Consider the following 22488-nt stretch of genomic DNA (forward strand, 5'->3'; position numbering starts at 1 on the left):
AGACGGTCGGTACTCAAACAAGTTTCGGGTACTCGGGCACCATGCTCGATTTCCCGCCCCACATGTTTCGCCACTGATTTTCAGACACTAAACATGCGGGGATTACCTGACAATCACATTAATGCCGTAACGATGTTAGCTAGTGGCATTACTGTGGTTGGCCGGCCACATAGCATCATCAGGTCTATATAAGACCCGGTGACACCATGTTTGGCGCATTGAACTCGGAAATAGTGTAGGGAAAGTTTCTGCTGCAGAAGGGACAGTGTGTTATAGCATTATAACACAACAATGTTGCTGGTGCAACATTAAACCAACAGTCCTTTTCAAGGCTAATTCTAATAGATTCTATTCTATAATGCTGCTCTTAGCTGCAATTAGTGTATGATTAGCTGCTGGAGTTGGGATAGTTTGTTAATGGCATTTAGGTAGGGTTCATTGCGTTACAGTCCTGCTATGTACAACCAAAAGTCCTTTCAGGGACAATTTAACTAGATTATATTCTCTAATAATACCGCTGTTACATAATTGAAAATGCACAAGGCGTGTGGTAAAGGACGGGGAAGTGGACATGCATGCAGAGGCCGAGGCTGTGGGACAGATGAAACTGTTCCTGCTATGGTGGCACAACAAACACGCATATCTATGAGTCCTTGTTTCCTGTCCCACTTTGCAGGGGTGCACAGGACACCACTCTTGAAGCTAGAACAATGCAAACAGATGGTCAGTTGGATTGCAGATAATACTTCCAATCTGTTTCGCAGCACCACCCTGTCTTCCACACGGTCTAGTCTCACTAGCCAAGAGTCTGGACCACATAATCCTCACCCTGATCATCCTTCCTCCCATGATATCGTTTCCCAGGAGACAAGTGATCCTACACTTGGACACCTCAAGGAGCTCTTTACATTTCCATTTATTGATTTTGGCCTCCTGCCCTCCATGTTCAGGAGAGACATGAGGAGATGGTGTGTAGTGTTGCATACCGTTTTCGCATACATCGACAGATCTATCATCGAACAGGCACACTACATCCAACAGACGAAGACCAACCAAAATTTGCTCAACTTTATATACTGGATACCGCTAATGCAAATGAAATCAGACTGAAAAAAAAGAAAATGAAAAATGTCATCCTACATTGATGAACATTATCGCTGAGCAACTGAATGCTATCAATCCATTCGCTGCTGCCTATCAAATGCTATGCGACGTTGAACAACAAGAACAGCTCAAAGCTCATTAAAATTTAACTGTCATGCCAACCATCACAATGGCTATTAAAAAAGATAGGACTCAAGATCCAAGGCGATACAACAACCCAACAGTGAGTGAAGTTGCAGTTGTCTTTCACAATGAAGATGGTGAGCCTCCCTTCAATAGAGACATATTAAGTCATTTAAAACCTGATCCACGCAACCCTCTGGCTACAAAAACACAATGCATCAGCGTTCTCCATAGCAATTTGGATGCTCTGCTGTATCCTATCTTTTTCCCATATGGAGACCAAGGTTGGCATGACGGTCTAAAACAACAGAGAAATAGTGCCCAAAGAATAACTCAACTTCAGTACTATAGCTTTGGATTATCGGTCAGGAAGGGATTTAATCCACTATTCATAGTGGCATACTCACACAGCAATATTTGGTCGATGCATATGTCAAAATCGAGGCAAATCATCTACATTACATTAGAATGCACCAGAAAGATTTAAAAGTGGAAGATTACTGCCTCCTACAAGAACATTTACTAAAAAAAGCTATTGAAAAGGGCACCCCAATTGGAAAGACAGTAATCATCTTTTGAAGGCAGTCCAAGAACATGCAACAGCGCTACCAGGATGCTATGTGTGCAGTAACAAAGTATGGTCGACCAGATCTGTTTGTCACCATGTCACCATGACATGCAATCCCAAGTGGACTGAGATTGCACAAAATTTAGAACTGTGGCAACGTGTGGAACATAGGCCAGACTTGGTGGCATGTGTTTTTAAAATTAAACTTGATTCCCTATTAGAAGACATCAACAATGGCTTATTTGGAGAGGTCACCGCAGCCGTCCATGCCTTCGAGTTTCAAAAGCGCGGTCTGCCACATGCACATATTTTAATAATCCTTGAAAGCAATTCAAAAATATGAACTGAAGAGGACATGGACAACATAGTATGGGCAGAAATTCCAGATGAAACAAAATACCCTCAGCTCCACAACATTGTTATTAAGAACATGATTCATGGTCCCTGTGGAGAAGCCAATCCTAACTCTCCCTGTATGGATAATGGGAAGTGTTCCAAAGGTTTCCCCCAAAAATACCAAGAATATACCAAAGAAAAGGACAGCTATCCAAGTTACCGAAGAAACATTGGGAGAACATACGACCATCATTCAAAGACTGTTGATAATTCATGGGTTGTTCCATATAACCCTTATTTGCTCAAAAAATACAACTGCCACATTAATGTGGAAATCTGTGCTTCCATCCAAAGTGTAAAATATTTGATTGGATATGTATACAAAGGACACGACAAGGCTAATATTGAAATAGCTCAAAGAGACATCAAACATGATGAAACAAGACAATTTGTTGATTTGAGATACGTCAGTGCGCAAGAAGCTGCATTGAGAATATTTGCTTTTCCAGTGCATAAACAATCTCATGCCATCATTCGCATAGCGGTACACCTGCGTATCTCTCAGCCACTATATTTTCATGACGATCCCATTGATAACATTCAACAAAAGCTCCATAATAATTCCACACTAATGGCGTACTTCAACCTTAATAAGATCGACCTAAATGCACATCAATATTACTACCGAGAAATTCCTGAGCACTATGTTTGGAAACAAGGCACATGGGAACCCAGAAAGCGACGATGCGAAAAAGTAATTGGAAGAATGTATACAGTTAGTGTGAATGACCAAGAACGATATTATTTACGTTTGTTATTATTGCATGTAAAAGGCCCAACAAGTTTTGAGAGCATTAAATCCGTAAATGGTGTTACACATCAAACATTTAAAGATGCTGCATTACCACTAGGATTATTAATAAATGACAGTGTCTGGAAAAATACTATAATAGATGCCACCGTTCTGAACATGCCTACACAGCTTTGGGAGATGTTTGCTTACATCTGTGTTTTCGGCCCACCTACTAATCCCCTAGAGTTGTGGAATGAGTTTAAGGAACATTTTTTAAAAGACTACTTGGTCAAATAGCTCTTACACAGCCTGGAGGTGTGTTTGGGGTCATTGTCCTGTTGAAAAATAAATGATGGTCCAACTAAACGCAAACCAGATGGAATAGCATGCTGCTGCAAGATGCTATGGTAGCCATGCTGGTTCAGTATGCCTTCAATTTTAAATAAATCCCCAACAGTTTCACCAGCAAAGCACCCCCACACCATCACACCTCCTCCTCCATGCTTCACGGTGGGAAACAAGCATGTAGAGTCCATCCGTTCACCTTTTCTGCGTCGCACAAAGGCACAGTGGTTGGAACCAAAGATCTCAAACTTGGACTCATCAGACCAGATTTCCGCTGGTCTAATGTCCATTCCTTGTGTTCTTTAGCCCAAACAAGTCTCTTCTGCTTGTTGCCTGTCCTTAGCAGTGGTTTCCTAGCAGCTATTTTACCATGAAGGCCTGCTGCACAAAGTCTCCTCTTAACAGTTGTTGTAGAGATGTGTCTGCTGCTAGAACTCTGTGTGGCATTGACCTGGTCTCTAATCTGAGCTGCTGTTAACCTGCGATTTCTGAGGCTGGTGACTCGGATAAACTTATCCTCAGAATCAGAGGTGACTCTTGGTCTTCCTTTCCTGGGGCAGTTCTCATGTGAGCCAGTTTCTTTGTAGCGCTTGATGGTTTTTGCAACTGCACTTGGGGACACTATTCAAAGTTTGCCCAATTTTTCGGACTGACTGACCTTCATTTCTTAAAGTAATGATGGCCACTCGTTTTTCTTTACTTAGCTGCATTTTTCTTGCCATAATACAAATTCTAACAGTCTATTCAGTAGGACTATCAGCTGTGTATCCACCTGACTTCTGCACAACACAACTGATGGTCCCAACCTCATTTATAAGGCAAGAGATCCCACTTATTAAACCTGACAGGGCACACCTGTGAAGTGAAAACCATTTCCGGTGACTACCTCTTGAAGCTCATCAAGAGAATGCTAAGAGTGTGCAAAGCAGTCATCAAAGCAAAAGGTGGCTACTTTGAAGAACCTAGAATATCAGACATATTTTCAGTTGCTTCACACTTTTTGTTAAGTATATAATTCCACATGTGTTAATTCATAGTTTTGATGCCTTCAGTGTGAATGTACAATTTTCATAGTCATGAAAATACAGAAAAATCTTTAAATGAGAAGGTGTGTCCAAACTTTTGGTCTGTACTGTACATATGACATAGACATAGATAGGTGGATAGATAGATGCATATACACATAGATAGATGTTTCATAGCTATGAGATCGATATAGATAGATTGTGTGATCTATAGACAGATATTTAATATTGTAAGGTGATCACATGGAGATGTGTCATCCAGTTTGGAAAACTTGGTGATATGAACCCGGATTTAATGCTCCAGTGTCACAGATGCTGAGAGACTTAAATTAACTTTAACAGAGCTGGGTTTTTTGTGAACAGCTAAAGTGATGGGCGGGACGGCTGTTCACCATATCTCCACCTCAGGGTGTGGTCCATAGAGATAGATAGATATAAACATACATAGATAGATAAATAGATAGCTAGATAGATATGAGATACATAGATAGATGATAGATACATATGACATACATCGATGATAGAGACATACATAGATGAGAGATAGATAGAAAATGACATACATACATACATTAAATATAGATTGAGACACAGACAAATAACAGATGATAGAGACAGATGATAAATCAATATAAAATCCATATATAATAGATAGATACAGGGATAGATAGACATAGATTATAGAATAAAATGTGCTTTTTTGTCCTTATGTGGTCACGATGTAAATTAAAGCACCTTTGTCATAAATTATTCCATGTTAATAAAATGTTACCTTTACCTACTTTGCTTTCTTTTTAACACAAGGGGAGGGGTGAGTGCACATAGGAAAGAGGACACGCAGGGGGGAGACAGCTCAAATGAGAGAACACACGAGGGAAGAAGACAACACAGGGGTAGAGAGAGAGAGAGCAGACAAGGGGGAGAGCACATGGGGTACACAGGTCATAGTAGAGATCACATGAGAGGAGAAGACAGCAGATGGAGGAGAGAGAAAGCGCACAGGGGGGAGAGAGACAGAACACAGGGGGGAGACAGCTTAAACGGGACAGCACATGAGGGGAGAACACAGCACAGGAAGGAGAGAGACAGCAGACAAGGGGGTTAGCACATGGGGTAGACAGGTCAAAGAAGAGAGCACAGATGGGAGAAGTCAGCACATGGGGGAAAGAGAGTTGATAGGTGGGTGAGCACATGGGGGGGAGAGATTCTCAACTCTGCAAAGCCTGCCCCCATCGCAACATTACCGTCCTCCCGATGAGATAGCATCGGGCCTTCATCTAGTGGGCTTAATAAGAGACATGCTTTATTTTCAAGTCTGGATCCCATATATGTGCTTATAGGCAATGGGTATAGTAGCTCTTTATTACAAGCTCATGCACACATGCACTTTAGTTTGTTGCATGACCTAGATGGGAGATTTGGGCAGCAACTGACGGGAGTTTTTGTGTGAATAAATCTCTGAGGAACTCCTATGCATATCTGCACTTTAATCGGTTTCAATATTTATGATTGATCAGCTTAGCCTAACCTCTGATACACTTCCATGCATTTATGCACCTTAATGGGCTCTGATACCTATTGAACATTATATTGTATATTATGAATGATAGTAATTGTGTGTATAGCCCAGCGTTCTAAATAAATTGTGGCACACTCATTCCCCTCCATGGGTGATAACTAAATGGTTTTATTGCACAATTTTTCTTTTCACTAATATTTTTTTAAGGTGTGTTTTTTATGGTGTGTTTTTTATCATGAAAAATCCAATAAAGTTTCATAATTTTAATATCAGTTTTGTGCTTAATTTCTGAATAATTTTATTAGGTGAATCAGTTCATGGGTATGTCTCTCTTACTCTTCTGTCCTGAACATTTAGTATTTCTTTATTAACCTACTCATTTGTACTTTTGGCATTCACAGTTACTACTGAGGCTGGATACTATTCTTCCTACATACGCCCTCTATCTAATATTTCGGTACATTTCAATACTATTACCTTTTATCCTTACCCTCCCATTTGAATGTTGGTCTGTATTCCCAGCATTTTTATAATATATATAAAAATGTTGTATTTTCTGTTGACTGCTGTTTTATATTTAATATCGACCATGTACCTTATCATTAATATATTATTTCTAATATCTAGTACACTGATGAAGGTCATATTTAACCGAAACGTTTGTACCTTCTCATCATTACATTTTCAAGATTATGTGAGTCATTTGAGTGCCAAGTTCTTCGTTATATTGAACTGGCTTTGGACCCTACCTGTGCATCAACTATTTCCAGGAGTGCAGTAGTTTTGTCTTATTAACTCTCTTTAACTGAACTGCTCTTACTCTCTGCTCTTCACAAGTTACATTGAATGCGGCCTTCTCCGTCCCATCGTTGTTTTGTGTTGTTTCTTCAATTTCTTAATACAGCAATGATGATAAGATCTTTACTATCCACATAGTCTTCACTAGCCACGTCAACAGCTTTAGTTTCATTCAAGTCAAATTCTTGCTTTTTGCCATCTTGGTCTGTATCTTTTTGTCTCATATGAGTATTATCTGATATAAATGAGTGTTATTTCTGGTCCCATACATCTCTTCCACAGTCCACAACATGATTGCTTCTTTCCATGCATTCATTGACAGATTCAAGCTGTTTATGGCTATCTGTAGAGAAATTCACAAAAGAATCAGCCAAAAATGTATTCATAGACCAAGTCAAGTACATTCTTTGTCCCATCTTGTTGTATTTCTAGTGGTCAAATGTCAGTATCATCTGATGGAAATGAGTGTTCCTTCTGGTCACATACATCTCTTCCACAGTCCACAACTAGTGATGAGCGAATATGTTTGAAAACCGATCGTAAATGTTCAGTTCAGCGCAAATATGGCACATTCGGATTCATGATCTGAAACACAAGCATTTTTTCTTAAAATCTGCAAAAATCGGGAACATTCTGTGAAAAAGTGCGGGAAAATTATTGCGGTGTAACTAAAGTTTTTTTAACACTTTGGCTAGCATACTGCTTGTGTATGATGAGTGGGGGGACATGTTTGATGAGGGGAGGGGCTGAGGGAGAGCTGACAGAAGCTGAGAGCAGCGCTGTTGTGAAGACTCGGGGTCTTCCGTGGGCCTAATACTACTCAGATGACACAGGGTGAGGGTAAAACAGTGTGGTGAAACTTTATTGAACCACAAACCAAGCAATAAACACATAGAACAGTCCCAGCAAATGCCTGAGATGGTACAACATTACACAGTCCTCACCCTTCCACTGGCCCGCCTGCGATACAACTGCGACTTTGAGACTTCCAGGGCCAACTACCTCAACCAGTGGCCCCCCGTTTCTGGCAGGCCCCCATAGAGAGAAGGTAGCGGCAAGCTTAGCAAGCTAGCAGTCCATCGAGGTACAAGGCCAGGAGACCCATGGGTCCCACCCTGGCCTCTCTGAGAGTTTGCATGGGGCCAGATGACCGGCTGGTCCCAATCTGGCTTCTCCGAATGTCTCCATGGGTTCCAGGTGACCAGATGGTTCCACCTGGCAACCCCAAACAACATATCCATGGGGCCAGGTGACTTCATCGTCCCAACCTGGTCTCCCCAAACGGTATCCATAGGCTCTATGATGGTCAATGGAGCAAATCCGTATCTTTTGAGTCAGGGTTATATACCCCTAGGCTATAATCATGAAGAATCCAAATCTGTGTCTCTTTGGGAAAGCCATCCTACCAAGCTGATGGTCTCAGAGAGTCAGATCTTTGATTCTCCTTGTAAAATCTCTTTCCAATTTATGTTTCAAGTCCAAGTGCTACAGAAGCACATGTCCCTTAAAATAGTTACAGTTGTCCTTGCAAGTACACATTTACAGGTAAGGGGTTAGTGTGGGCATTACTCACAGGGCTCAGGTCTCATTGTTTGAGCTAATCTATTTACATAGTTGGTATAGCAGGGGGCTCTTGTAAATAAACATCTAGCTAGCTTAGTATAATATGTCATTAGCATAGTAGCAAGCATCATTGTTTCCAACCGAAGACAAGTCAACATTCAGTTTTATACAAATAGTATGACCTTCTTGACCAGCCACAAAAACTGCACATACATTTAAAAGTAAACACAAAGATAATAGTGTATTTCTCTTGGATTAACAAATCTAATCAACTGGTTTATAAAGATTATAGGCTGTACTGTCACAATCGTGCTTCTATTTTTTTTTTCCTAACTTTATGTGTGCAAATCGCGGCTAGCCAATCAGGGCGCAGGAAGCATCCACACTGTCCGGACATAAGGGCTTGTGCCATTGGCTGCTGAAATCACATTTCCTCTTTATATAAAGAGCGGACATCTTGTGTGAGTGCCATTTTCTGCTTATAAGTGGTCACAGACATTGCTGCTGAACGCTGCTCCTGCATACTGAGAGATTTTAGCTAGATAGATAGGCGATTGCTTCTAAGTCAGATAGTTTAGATAACTAGTGTTCTGTGTGTCTGTGAAATCAACCTTCCAGCAGTTTTTTTTTCTTGTGCCAATGCTGAGGTCCACACAAAGACAGCAGGGTCATGTCATAGAACTCTGTTGTGCACTGCTTCTATTGTGCTCCATGCACGACTATCCCTTAAAAAATCTATTTTTTTCACTTGCTAATATGATATAGCAAGTCCTACTAGCCCACCTTGTCATGTTGTGGGGTTGAAATTCAGCTGTATGCAGAGCTCCTGAGTGCAGAGTACAAAAATCTATTTTTTTTTATTTGCAAATGTGAAATCGCAAGCTATAGTAGCCCACCTTGTCATTTTGTGGGGGTGAAATTCTTAAAAAAGAATCTATTTTTTCTGTTGCTAACCAGAGTTAAAAAAATATTTTTTGCTGTGACAAACATGTTACAGTCTGCAATATGCCACCTAGTCCTTGTGTGGCATTGAAATTCAGCTGTTTTCAGAGTAATAAAATCGATTTTTTTCTGTTGCTAACCAGAGTAAAAAAAAAAAAAAATTTCTGTGACAAACGTGATACAGTCTGCCATGAGCCACCTAGTTCTTTTGTGGCAGTGAAATTAAGCTGTGTGTAGACTGAGTGCACAAACTATTTTTTTCCTGTTGCTAACAAGAGTAAAAAAATATATTTTTTCTGTGACAAACGTGATACAGTACGTCATATGTCACCTTTTCATTTTGAGGAGGTGAAATTCAGTTGTATGCAGAGCTTATGCAGAGTAAAAAAATCTATTTTTTTCTGTGACTAATGTGATACAGCAGGCTAGATCTGAGTTTGAAATATCTTGGAGCATATATTCTATGCTATACAGGCATCATCCATAGTAAAACAAATACATTTTTCTGTCACTAATGTGATACAGCAGGGGACATCTCAGTTTGAATAGTTTGGAGCATATCTCCTATGTTATACAGGCCTCATCCACAGTAAAAAAAATACTTTCTTCTGTTACTAATGTTATACAGCAGGGGACATCTCAGTTAAAAATAGTTTGGAGTATATCTCCTATGTTATACAAGCGTCATCCACAGTAAAAACATTTTCTTCTGTTAGTAACGTTATACTGCTGGGGACATCTCAGTTTGAAATAGTTTGTAGGATTAGGGATGAGCGAGTATACTCTTTACTATGCGGTACTCGCCGAATAGTATGGAACTACTCGTCACTCCCCGAGTTTCCTTGTGATTACTCACTAGGAGTAACGAGTACAATGTAAATCAATGGGAAATGTGAGTAAGCCAAGTAATTGTCTGCTGGAGCCTATAAAGCGGTCTGGGGGCTGAGGAAAAGGCTGAAATGGGTGCATGATTGTTTAAAACACGGCAATAAAAAGCCGCCGGCTTTTAAACAATCACTCAGCCCCATACTCGCTTCCCCGCAGCCTCCCATCCCTATCCTACGCTGCCCCCGCCGCCTCCCATCCCGATCCTAAGTTAGGACTGGGCGGGGAACGCAGCACCAGTGAGCGGGGAGCGAAGGACCCGGGCAGGGAAGCCGGCAGTGAAAAGACTTCACCGCCGGCTTTTCCTTTCGGTGCTGCACTCCCCGCTCCCTGATGTACGCTCCCAGCTCCCTGGTGCTTCGCTCCCCGCCCGGTCCTAACTTAGGATCGGGATGGGAGGCAGCGGGGAGCATACATCAGGGAGCGGGGAGCGCAGCACCGAATGGGAAAGCCGACGGTGAAGTCTTTTCACTGCCGGCTTTCCCGCCTTTTACTTCAAATTAACAGCCGAGGTATCAGCTGATGCTGATCAGCTGTTCATTTGAAGTAGCCGCGGTGCCCTCAGAGGATTTATGTGAGTTCATGCTTGACTTCATGAACTCACATCAACTTTCCCACTGCCGCACAGCACAGCTACATCTCTGGTAGAGAATCTCTACCAGAGATGTAGCTGAGCTAAAGAAGAAGACTCCATTGGACTACGTTGGACAGAAGATAATTTTTTTAATAAAGATGGAGTCTCTAATGTTTTTATTTTTTTTTTATTTCTAATAAAAAAATTATTTCTCTGTGTTGTGTTTTTTAAAAATATTTTACTTAGAAATTCATGGCGGTCATGTCTAATATTGGCGTGACCCCAAGAATTTCGGGCTTAGGGCCAGCTGATAGTACAAAGCTGGCCCTAACCCCTTTATTACCCAGTGAGCCACCGCACCAGGGCCCTGGATGAGTTGGGTACAGCGCCAGAAGATGGAGCTTCTATGAATGCGCCATTTTCTTGGGTGGCTGCGGACTGCAATTCGCAGCAGGGGGGGGGCAGAAAGCTTGGGCCTCCCTGCGCTGCAGATTCCAGCCCCCAGCTGCTTAGTTGTACCTGGCTGGACACAAAAATAGGGCAAAGCCCCATGTCAAATTTTTTAAAATTATTTTAGAAAATTCATGAAATAATTAAAAAAAGGGCTTCCCCGTATTTTTGTTTCCAGCCAGGTACAAATAGGCATCTGGGGGTTGGGTGCAGCCAGTTCCTGCCTGCTGTAACTGGCTGGACACAAAAATATGGTGAAGGTCACGTCAAATTTTTGGTGAAAAATTCTTTAAAATTAAAAAAAAAAACACATTTAGGGACTGCATCTTTATTAACCCCTCCACTTGATGGGTTAATAAAGATGCAGTCCCTAAATTATTATTTATTTTTTTATTTTTTAATTAATTTTTCCAAAAATTTTTGACGTGGGCTTCGCCATATTTTTGTATACCAGCCAGCTACAGCATCCAGGAACGGGCTGCCCCCAACCCCCAGCTGCCTATTTGTACCTGGCCAGATACAACAATATAGGGAAGCCCTTTTTATTTTTTATTATTTCATGTATTTCATGAAATAATTAAAAAAAAAATATGTGGGGCTTCGCCCTATTCTTTTGTCCAGCCAGGTACAACTAGGCAGCTGGGAGATGGAATCCGCAGTGCAGGGAGTCCAAAGTTTTCTGGGCCCCCCACCCACCCCGCTACAAATTGCAGTCCGCAGCCACCCCAGAAAATGGCACGTTCATAGAAGCGCCATCTTCTGGCGCTGTGCTCAACTCATCCAGGGCCCTGGTGCGGTGGCTCACTGGGTAATAAAGGGGTTTGGGCCAGCTTTGTATTATCAGTTGGCTCTAAGCCCGAAATTCATGGGGTCATACCAATATTAGACATGACCGCCATGAATTTCTAGCGAAGTATTAAAAAAAACACAACACAGAAAAAAAAGAAAAAAACACTTAGAATCTCCATCTTTATTAAAAAAAATAATCTTCCGTCCGACGTAGTCCAGTGGAGTCTTCTTCTTTAGCTCAGCTACATTTCTGGTAGAGATTCTCTACCAGAGATGTAGCTGAGCTGTGCGGCCGTGGGAAAGTTCATGTGATTTCATGCTGTCAAGCATGAACTAACATGAACCCTCTGAGGGCACCGCGGCTACTTCAAATGAACAGCTGATCAGCATCAGCTGATACCTCAGCTGTTCATTTGAAATAATCGGCGGGAAAGCCGGCAGCGAAAAGACTTCACCGCCGACTTTCTCGTTCGGTGCTACGCTCCCCGCTCCCCCGCCGCCTCCCATCCCGACCCTAAGTTAGGATCAGGCGGGGAGCGAAGCACCAGGGAGCGTACATTAGGGAGCGGGGAGCGCAGCACAGAACGGGAAAGCCAGCGGTGAAGTCTTTTCACTGCCGGCTTCCCCGCCCGGGTCCTTCGCTCCCCACTCCCTGGTGCTGCGCTCCCCGCCCGGTCCTAACTTAGGATCGGGATGGGAGGTGGCGGGGGAGCGGAGGATCGGGATGGGAGGCTGCGGGGAAGCGAGTATGGGGCTGAGTGATTGTTTAAAAGCCGGCGGCTTTTTACCGCTGGCTTTTAAACAATCATGCACCCATTTCAGCCTTTTCCTCAGCCCCCAGACCGCTTTATAGGCTCCAGCAGACAATTACTCGGCTTACTCGCTTTTCCCATTGACTTACATTGGACTCGCTACGCGTAACGAGTACCCGAATATTGGGACTTACTCGTTAAGGGTATAGTGAGTCCGATTATTTCACTACTCGCTCATCCCTATGTAGGATATCTGCTATTTTATACAAGCGTTATCCACACTAAACAATACTTTCTTCTGTTAGTAACGTGATAAAGCAAGCCATGTCTCACCTTGTCATTTAGTGCTGCTGACATTCAGATGTGTGCAGAACTGGTGTAGAGTTAAAAAAAAAAAAAAAAAAAAATCGAATTTTTTTTTGCTGATAGCGTGCTTCTACCACAGTATCTGAGCAACATGAGTGGGAAAAAGAGAGGTCATAGTGGAAGGGGGAATATGCTTGGTGTTCAAGGTATATGTCGGGTAGGTGGTAATGTTAGTGAAAGCGCTAGTGAGCCATCATCGTCACATCCTATCCAAAGACAACTGATAGCTTATGTTACTGTAGAGAGGTATGGTATGCTTTAGGTGAAACTCTATTTAAAGGGTGATGCTTGAGGCAACTAGTGGACGTTTTGGCCAACACTGTGGCCTTGAGCACAATGTCGCTGTAAGAAAATATGTCCAAAAATATACAATAAGTACAACAAATAGAAAACAATATATATACATATGTACAAAACAATGAATGAAAACATGTCCGTGTTATAAGGCTGTTCACAGGGTACAGACAAAGTTCAACCATAATAAATCGCTGGTGGTGGAAAAAAATGGTATATCAACATACAGTACAGACCAAAAGTTTGGACACACCTTTTCATTTAAAGATTTTTCTGTATTTTCTTGACAATAAAAATTGTACATTCAAACTGAAGGCATGAAAACTATGAATTAACACATGTGGAATTATATACTTAACAAAAAAGTGTGAAACAACTGAAAATATGTCTTATATTCTAGGTTCTTCAAAGTAGCTACCTTTTGCTTTCATGACTGCTTTGCACACTCTTGGCATTCTCTTGATGAGCTTCAAGAGGTAGTCACCGGAAATGGTCTTCCAACAATCTTGAAGGAGTTCCCAGAGATGCTTAGCACTTGTTGGCCCTTTTGCCTTCACTCTGCTGTCCAGCTCACCCCAAACCATCTCGATTGGGTTCAGGTCTGGTGACTGTGGAGGCCAGGTCATCTGGAGTAGCACCCCATAACTCTCCTCCTTGATCAAATAGCCCTTACACAGCCTGGAGGTGAGTTTGGGGTCATTGTCCTGTTGAAAAATAAATGATGGTCCAGCTAAACGCAAACCGGATGGAATAGCATGCCGCTGCAAGATGCTGTGGTAGCCATGCTGGTTCAGTATGCCTTCAATTTTGAATAAATCCCCAACAGTGTCACCAGCAATGCACCCCCACATCATCACACCTCCTTCTCCATACTTCACGGTGGGAACCAGGCATGTAGAGTCCATCCATTCACCTTTTCTGCGTCACACAAAGACACGGTGGTTGGAACCAAAGATCTCAAATTTGGACTCATCAGACCAAAGCACAGATTTCCACTGGTCTAATGTCCATTCATTGTGATCTTTAGCCCAAACAAGTCTCTTCTGCTTGTTGCCTGTCCTTAGCAGTGGTTTCCTAGCAGCTATTTTACCATGAAGGCCTGTTGCACAAAGTCTCCTCTTAACAGTTATTGAAGAGATGTGTCTGCTGCTAGAACTCTGTGTGGCATTGACCTGGTCTCTAATCTGAGCTGCTGTTAACCTGCGATTTCTGATGCTGGTGACTTGGATAAACTTATCCTCAGAAGCAGAGGTGACTCTTGGTCTTCCTTTCCTGGGGCGGTCCTCATGTGAGCCAGTTTCTTTGTAGCGCTTGATGGTTTTTGCAACCGCACTTGGGGACACTTTCAAAGTTTTCCCAATTTTTAGAACTGACTGACCTTCATTTCTTAAAGTAATGATGGCCACTCGTTTTTCTTTACTTAGGTGCTTTTTTCTTGCCATAATACAAATTCTAACAGTCTATTCAGTAGGACTATCAGCTGCGTATCCAGCAGACTTCTGCACAACACAACTGATGGTCCCAACCCTATTTATAAGGCAAGAAATCCCACTTATTAAACCTGACAGGGCACACCTGTGAAGTGAAAACCATTTCCGGTGACTACCTCTTGAAGCTCATCAAGAGAATGCCAAGAGTGTGCAAAGAAGTCATCAAAGCAAAAGGTGGCTACTTTGAAGAACCTAGAATATAAGACATATTTTCAGTTGTTTCACACTTTTTTGTTAAGTATATAATTCCACATGTGTTAATTCATAATTTTGATGCCTTCAGTGTGAATGCACAATTTTCATAGTCATGAAAATACAGAAAAATCTTTAAATGAGAAGGTGTGTCCAAACTTTTGGTCTGTACTGAACATGCTGCATTTTGAGAGCAGGTCATAATAACCACATGAGAATGATCAGGGTCAAGGATAAGAATAAGGGATCACGTTTAAATCCACACGGATCCCTGTACAGGCTTCTCTGGAGCACTGCACCTGCCGAGACCTTAATCTATGGGGGTAATGTTGACTTATTTATTAATCCTGTTGACGCTACTTTTTATAACCTTTACCTCCTTATACCTTCTAGCTGGCCATTATCGCCTCCTACACTATCTCGCAAAATATATCCCATGCACGTGGCACACAGGACCGAGTCAACTGCAGCACGGCACCAGACCATATTTTTCTGTCCACCAATTATAATTTCCCAGCAGACATGGTCCTTATCTCCAGGACACCCTGAACCCAGCACTTTTCTAACTGACGGGCATACTCCATCCGTGTCTATACCCAGACACCTCCTACCGGATTGGTAAGCTCCCCCCCCTTTGTTTTACCATCCACCATCAACATGTCAATGATAACCCATTCATATTTTATAGGTTTCCTTATCTAAGAATTGCCCCTCACTTCTTTTTGACTGGTAATTCTTCTCCTTTTTTTCCCAGATGCGTCTATCCACTTGGTAAGTCGCACTTTTTCTTCTAAAAAATTCTTACTCTTGACCCTGATCATTGTCATGTGGTTATTATGACCTGCTCTCAAAATGCAGCATGTATGTTGATATACCATTTTTTTCCACCACAAGCGATTTATTATGGTTGAACTTTGTCTGTACCCTGTGAACAGCATTATAACACGGACATGTTTTCATTCATTGTTTTGGACATATGTATATATATTGTTTTCTATTTGTTGTACTTATTGTATATTTTTGTACATATTTTCTTACAGCAACATTGTGATCAAGGCCACAGTGTTGGCCGAAACGTCCACTAGTCGCCTCAAGCATCACCCTTTAAATAAAGTTTCACCTAAAGCATACCATACTTCTCTACGTGTGCAGTGATTTTTATGTTTTATTACTGACGGAACCACTGGCTCCCTTGACTAGCACTGTGCCTTTCCACTTTGTTGAGTGCTAGCCTTTATCGTTTCCACTAGCTTATGTTACTGGACTTGCTACTCCACTCCCTTTCTTTGACAGCGATACGCCTTGTTGATAAGGGCCAGAAAGAGCTGATGCTCCAGTGGATGGAAAGCGCTGCTTCAAGTGGCCTCTCCTCTTGTTCCTCCACCTTAACATCACACATAGTACAGTCCACAGAGGTGGCACCCCAATTACCCTTGTTTTCCCCCCGCGTCACAACTGTCCTACTGTCCAACTGACTGTAGGGAACCACAGATGGGTGTATCTGCAGAACTGTTCATACATTCTATACCATGGGCAATGCAAAAAAAAGAAGCATGGACCGCACCTCCAAAAAATCATACATTTGATCTAATGCCTGTTGGCAAAAATATATATAACTGAACATGAGGTTCTTAGTTTAACATTCTGATCAGACTGTATGAAGCCCACTGCACGTCACAGCAAACCTCGTAGTGGGTCCTAACATTTCCTACCTGAACGGCAGCAGAGCCGTGCGCCAACCACCACCGCAGCGACAATGCACCAGCAGGGCGGGCGGCCTGGTGCTTCACAGCACCCATGCTGCAAGACCGTGTCCCCATGACTCCAGGCCGCGCCATGGGCAACAGAAGTTTACTCCAAAAATTCACTGAGTCAAGGAGAGGAAACACCTGAACAGATGCACAAAAATTTTTTAGGTTGGATTTGGGGCAGGACGAAATAGGGTCTGAGCAGGTTCCTGACCCTTGTCACCAGGCGTTAACCACCGGGGGGGTGATCCTGATGAGACTCAGATACCTGTACTATGCTGTCAGGGCAACAAGAGGAGAAGGGTCACTTTGAGGGTGAGGAATGGGATAACACATTGGATGATGACGAGGTTGTAGATCCCACTTGGTGTGAACCCAGAGGCATGCAGCTGAGTAGCTCATCTGAGGAGGTGAAGGAGGAGGAAGATGATGTGGTTATGCTTCATCCTACAGTGCAGACATGGAGTAATACAAGCACGAGGAGCACTGCATCTTTAGCCACAGCTTTGGCTGTGGCTTGCAGTGGTCGCGGGTCTGCAGCTCGTAGGGGCGGCAAGGGCTGCCTAGCCTGGGCCTTTTTTGACATCACAAAGGATGAGCAAACTCACAATATCTGCAAAATTTGCAAGAAAAACTCAGTAGAGGGAAAAAGTGCAATCATTTGGCTACTACAAGCATAAACCTTCACATGCGCAATCAATATGAGTTACACTGGCAATCTCAGTGCGATAAAATGCGGACCAGCAGACCTCAACATCCATCAACTACCACATAAACCACATCTGCTGCTTCTTCCTCCTCCTCTGTTACCATGCCAACTATTGTCATGCAGGTCTCTCAACGAAAAACCTCTGGTTCTTTACCCGCTCCAGTCAGGCTGAGTGAGAGTCCCAGAAGTTAACATGCCTGCTGTGGTTGTTTCACCAAGAACACCACATATTTCCCAATCCATCGTAACATTTCTGCCTGCTCCTCACTCACGGTCCAGCAGTTTTTCTTGTTCATCTTGCTCCGCCCTCTCTCAGCACTGCAGCCAGCCCTCGGTCCCGCAGTTGTGGTTACGTAAAGATTGTTTCATCCTACACATGAGAAACCTAAGAGGTTGAACTCCACCATCTCCAATCTGTTGGCCACGGAAATGCTGCCTTTCCGCCTGGCAGATACAGACGGTTTCCGAAAGCTGATGGCGGTCGCAGTCCACCAATACCAGTTGCCCAGTCACCATTACTTCTCTAAGAAAGCTGCACTACAGACATAGATTTAGTCAAGGAACAGTCAATGTTGTACACGCAAAAACATGGCCAAGGGCGTTACATCTCGCTGACTGGGCACTGGATGACTCTGGTGTCTGTGGGGGCAGAAGGGAAAGGGGCTACTCCACAAATCTTGGAATCCCCAAGGCTTGCAGAACAAAACTCTGTATTTCACACTTCCTCCACTGCTTCTGCCTCCTCCACCTCCTCTAGGGCCTCCACCTGTGCACTCAACCTCTGCCTTAATGAGACATGCATTCCAACAATGTAGAGCGAATCCACACCACCTCCGTACTGCGCAGTCAGGGCTCACCGCAATTAGACAGTGTTAATATTAATATGCCTTGGAGATCGCAGTCACACAGGTGAAGAGTTGTGGACAGTGGTGATGAGCGAGCATGTTTTGCTAACCCTTTCGCCGAGTATACTCGGGCGAGCACCGAGTATTTATAGCGTGCTCGGTAATGTGTTTGAATCACTCCCATGTGCATGATTTGCGACTTTTTGACAGCTTTAGTACATATGAGGAATGTCTGCTTCTTACACATTCCTCACATGTTCTAAAGCTGTCAAACCGTCACAAATCATGCACACGAGATTTCTCCTCCACTATCCAGGCCTGGATGAGCTGCTTCAGAAAAGCACAGAAGTTGTGTGCTTACTTCCACCATTCGCACCCCTCAGGTCATCGACTTGCATCGATACAGAGGTCTTCTTTGTTAGTGATGAGCGAACGTGCTCGCCACTACTCGGTACTCGCCCGAGCATCATGGTGCTCGACAAGCTCGGCGCTCGGCGAGTATTTCTGGGTTGCTCGGGCGGGAACTCGGGTCCCCTCCCTGCATGTTTGGCACTCTTTAGAGAGCCAATAAACATGCAGGGATTGCCTGCCATGCACTGTAATGCCGTAGCCATGTTGGTTGTGGGCTTTACAGTGATTGGCTGGCCGCACAGCGTTATCAGGTGTGTATCAGACCTGGCGCCCCCATGCTCGTCACAGTCACTCCAGATCAGACAGTGTAGGGAGTGCTGCTGCTGAGCTAGGGAAAGATTTGCTTCTGTATTAGGTAGTGTAGGGAGAAAAACCATACATTACACATATCCATCTTAACAAACAGTCCTTTTGAGGACTAACTAATCCATCTGTAGAGATATAAGGCAGGCAGTGTATATAGGCAGGCAGGCAGTGTATATAGCAGACTGCAGTGCACATAGCACAAGAGGCTCCATTCTAGTTCTGTTGGCTGCTGCTGTTAGATATTTCTGGAAATAGATCCAGGTCTCAGGGGCCAGGAATAATTTTTTTTGCATCTTAATCCTCATTATTTGCTTAAAAAGCAATCCAGAGAACATTGTTTTTCTGCGCCATTTGCTTGTTGGCACTGCAGAATACAGCCAGGTCCTTTCCATATTACCGCGCTAAAAATCCATCTATTTAAAACTGCGTTTTCTCCGTCCCACGGATCACATATACATTTTCAGAAAATACTGCCATTTCTGGCCTCCATGAAAAAAAATTTTCAGTGTGTCAGTGAAGCTATTGACACAGGATTGCTGTTCAAAGTAGTTACCTACAGGCCAGGTATTTAAAACCGTGTTTTCTCCGTCACACGGCTCACATATATTTTGTCAGAAAATACTGCCATTTCTGGCCTCCATTAAAAATTTCTTTCAGTGTGTCAGTGAAGAAATTCACAGCAGTTTGCTCATCAAACTACTTACCTACAGGCCAGGTATTTAAAACTCTGTTTTCTCCGTCACACAGATCACATATAAATTCGCTCCAAACTCAGTCATTTGTAGTGAGCGTGGAAGATACTGTCTTCCATTTAAAATGGGCAAGGCACGTAGCAAGGGACGGGGAACTGGACGTGATCGTAATGGTGCATGCAGAGGCCGAGGACAAGGCCGTGGGCAAGCCGAAATTGTTCCACAACAAACACCCACATCTTCTCGCCTGACCTTCCGGTCCCAATTTCTAGGGGGCCGAAGCACTCCACCACTATTGAACCCAGAGCAGTGTCAAAATGTTGTTGGTTGGATAGCGGATAGTGATGAGTGAGCACTAAAATGCTCGGGTGCTCGAAGCTCGGGTCGAGCACATTGGAATACTCGGGTGCTCGACCCGAGCAACGAGCCCAATGTAAGTCTATGGGAAACTCGAGCATTTTTCTGGCAGTCCCCCCCGGCGGTCTGCAGAAGGTCAAAAATTGCCCAAATCGATGGGAACAATGCTCAATTAAACGTCAGGCAGGCAGAATATATAGGCTGACAGGCAGGCAGGGTATAAAGGAGGGTGCATGTAAAACATAGCAGGGCACTTGGAACACACTAGTGCCCTCCGATTTTCATTCACCCCTCTCTTTAAAAAAGCCGGCCGGCAATTCATCAGCGGCATACACCGGTACCCGACAATTTAGAACAGAAAGAATAGAGCATCACACATAGATTGGATAGATAGAAACATGGCAGTCACATACAGTATATAATAAGTACAGTGACAGTGTTGGTTACTGTACTTGTTATTTAGTGTTAAAATAAAGGATTTATTAAAAAAAAAATAATAGTGTTTTTGTCTCTTTAAAAAAGCCGGCCGGCAATTCATCAGCGGCATACATTGGTACACGACAATTTAGAACAGAAAGAATAGAGCATCACACATAGATTAGATAGATAGAAACATGTGAGTCACATATATAATAAGTACAGTGACAGTGTTTTTTACTGTACTTGATATTTAGTGTTAAAATAAAGGATTTATTAAAAAAAAAAATAATAGTGTTTCTGTCTCTTTAAAAAAGCCGGCCGGCAATTCATCAGCGGCATACATTGGTATCCGACAATTTATAACAGAAAGAATAGAGCATCACACATAGATTAGATAGATAGAAACATGTGAGTCACATATATAATAAGTACAGTGACAGTGTTGGTTACTGTACTTGTCTTTTAGTGTAAAAATAAATTATTTATTTAAAAAAAAATTGGCGTGGGGTTCCCCGTAATTTTAGTCTCTAGCGGAGGTTAAGCAGATGGCTTGGGCAGATGTTTGAAGCCTGGGAAGGGGATAATACCCACGGAGCTTCCCAGGCTACTAATATCAGCCCCAGATGAATACCTAGCCTTTACTAGCTATTAAAATGGGGGAACCCAAAAAAAATGACATGGGGTCCCCCCTATTTTAATAGTTAGCAAAGGCTAGGCAGACATCTGGGGGCTGATATTAATAGCCCTGGAAGGGTGCCATGAATATTGGCCACCTCCCAGGCTACAAACACCAGCCGTCAGCCGCCCCAGAAATGGCGCATCCATAGGATGCACCAATTCTGGCACTTAGCCTCGCTCTTCCCACTGCCCTGTAGCGGTGGCAGTGGAGTAATAAGGTTTGGGTTGATGTCAGCTTATAATGCAAGCTGACATCAAGCCCAGGTTAGTAATGGAGAGGCGTCTATAAGACACCCCCATTACTAACCCCATAGTGAAAGTTAAAAAAAACACAAACACCCAGAAAAAAAAGTCCTTAAATTGAAATAAAGACATAATTCTTTAATGTTCTAAATTAAACTCTACTTACCGTCACGACCATTCCAGCTGAAGCCAACGATCTCCCGCAATAAAAGTAAAATAATAAACCAACCTCATCCTTACCTTTCCATGGTTCCCAGGACTGCTTCAGCTCTGCTGTATTGACATGACAGGCTGGATCACAGCAGAACGCTGCCTTCCAGCTTGCCATGCGGCAGACACTGAGAAGCTTCTCAGTGAAGCTCCTCAATGTCTCGCTGTGACGGCATCCAGATGAGCCGAGTTCATGTCCAATGAACTCAGCTCACCTCATGCACGTCACTGACAGTGTGGGAGAATTCTCCTGCTCAAGCGGTGCCGGCAAATGACGTTGAGCAGGAGAATTCTCCCACGCTGGGACGGCATTGAGATGGCAGGCTGGATGGTAGCAGAACGCTGCCATCCAGCATGCCATCCTTCAGAGACACTTCGGAGCGCAAGCCATGCACCATGGAACCATGGAAAGGTAAGGATGAGGTTGGTTTATTATTTTACTTTTATTGCAGGAGATCGTTGGCTCCAACTGGAATGGGCGTGACGGTAAGCAGAATTTAATTTTGAACATTACCGAATTGTGTCTTTATTTCAATTAAAGGACTTTATTCTGGGTGTTTGTGTTTTTTTTTAACTTTCACTATGGGGTTAGTAATGGGGGTGTCTTATAGACGCCTCTCCATTACTAACCTGGGCTTGATGTCAGTTGGCATTATAAGCTGACATCAACCCCAACCCTATTACCCCACTGCCACCGCTACAGGGCAGTGGGAAGAGCGAGGCTAAGTGCCAGAATTGGCACATCCTAAAGATGCGCTATTTCTGGGCAGCTGACGGCTGGTGTTTCTAGCCTGGGAGGGGGCCAATATTCATGGCACCCTTCGTGGGCTATTAATATCAGCCCGCAGCTGTCTGCCTAGCCTTTGCTAACTGTTAAAATAGGGGGGACCCCACATCATTTTTTTTGGGGTCCCCCATTTTAATAGCTAGTAAAGGCTAGATATTCATCTGGGGGCTGATA

General features: G+C 43.2%; 1 long non-coding RNA gene across 2 annotated transcripts in view; it reads left to right on the top strand.

Moving 5' to 3' along the window:
* The window catches only part of LOC141161483 (uncharacterized), a 126482-nt gene that overhangs the window by 53230 nt on the left and 50764 nt on the right, over nucleotides 1–22488 (top strand). Inside the window, exon 3 of one of the 2 annotated variants that reach the window (XR_012250634.1) lies at nucleotides 15302–15514. The exons of the other annotated variant lie outside the window; for it this stretch is intronic. This is a non-coding gene — a long non-coding RNA (uncharacterized lncRNA). Of the gene's footprint in view, nucleotides 1–15301; nucleotides 15515–22488 lie in introns of those variants that run through there. 2 annotated transcript variants of the gene reach the window in all.

Source organism: Phyllobates terribilis, unplaced genomic scaffold (assembly GCF_046119375.1).
Source record: "Phyllobates terribilis strain yellow unplaced genomic scaffold, ASM4611937v1 Scaffold_9__5_contigs__length_417890890, whole genome shotgun sequence".
NCBI classification, from domain to species: domain Eukaryota; kingdom Metazoa; phylum Chordata; class Amphibia; order Anura; family Dendrobatidae; genus Phyllobates; species Phyllobates terribilis.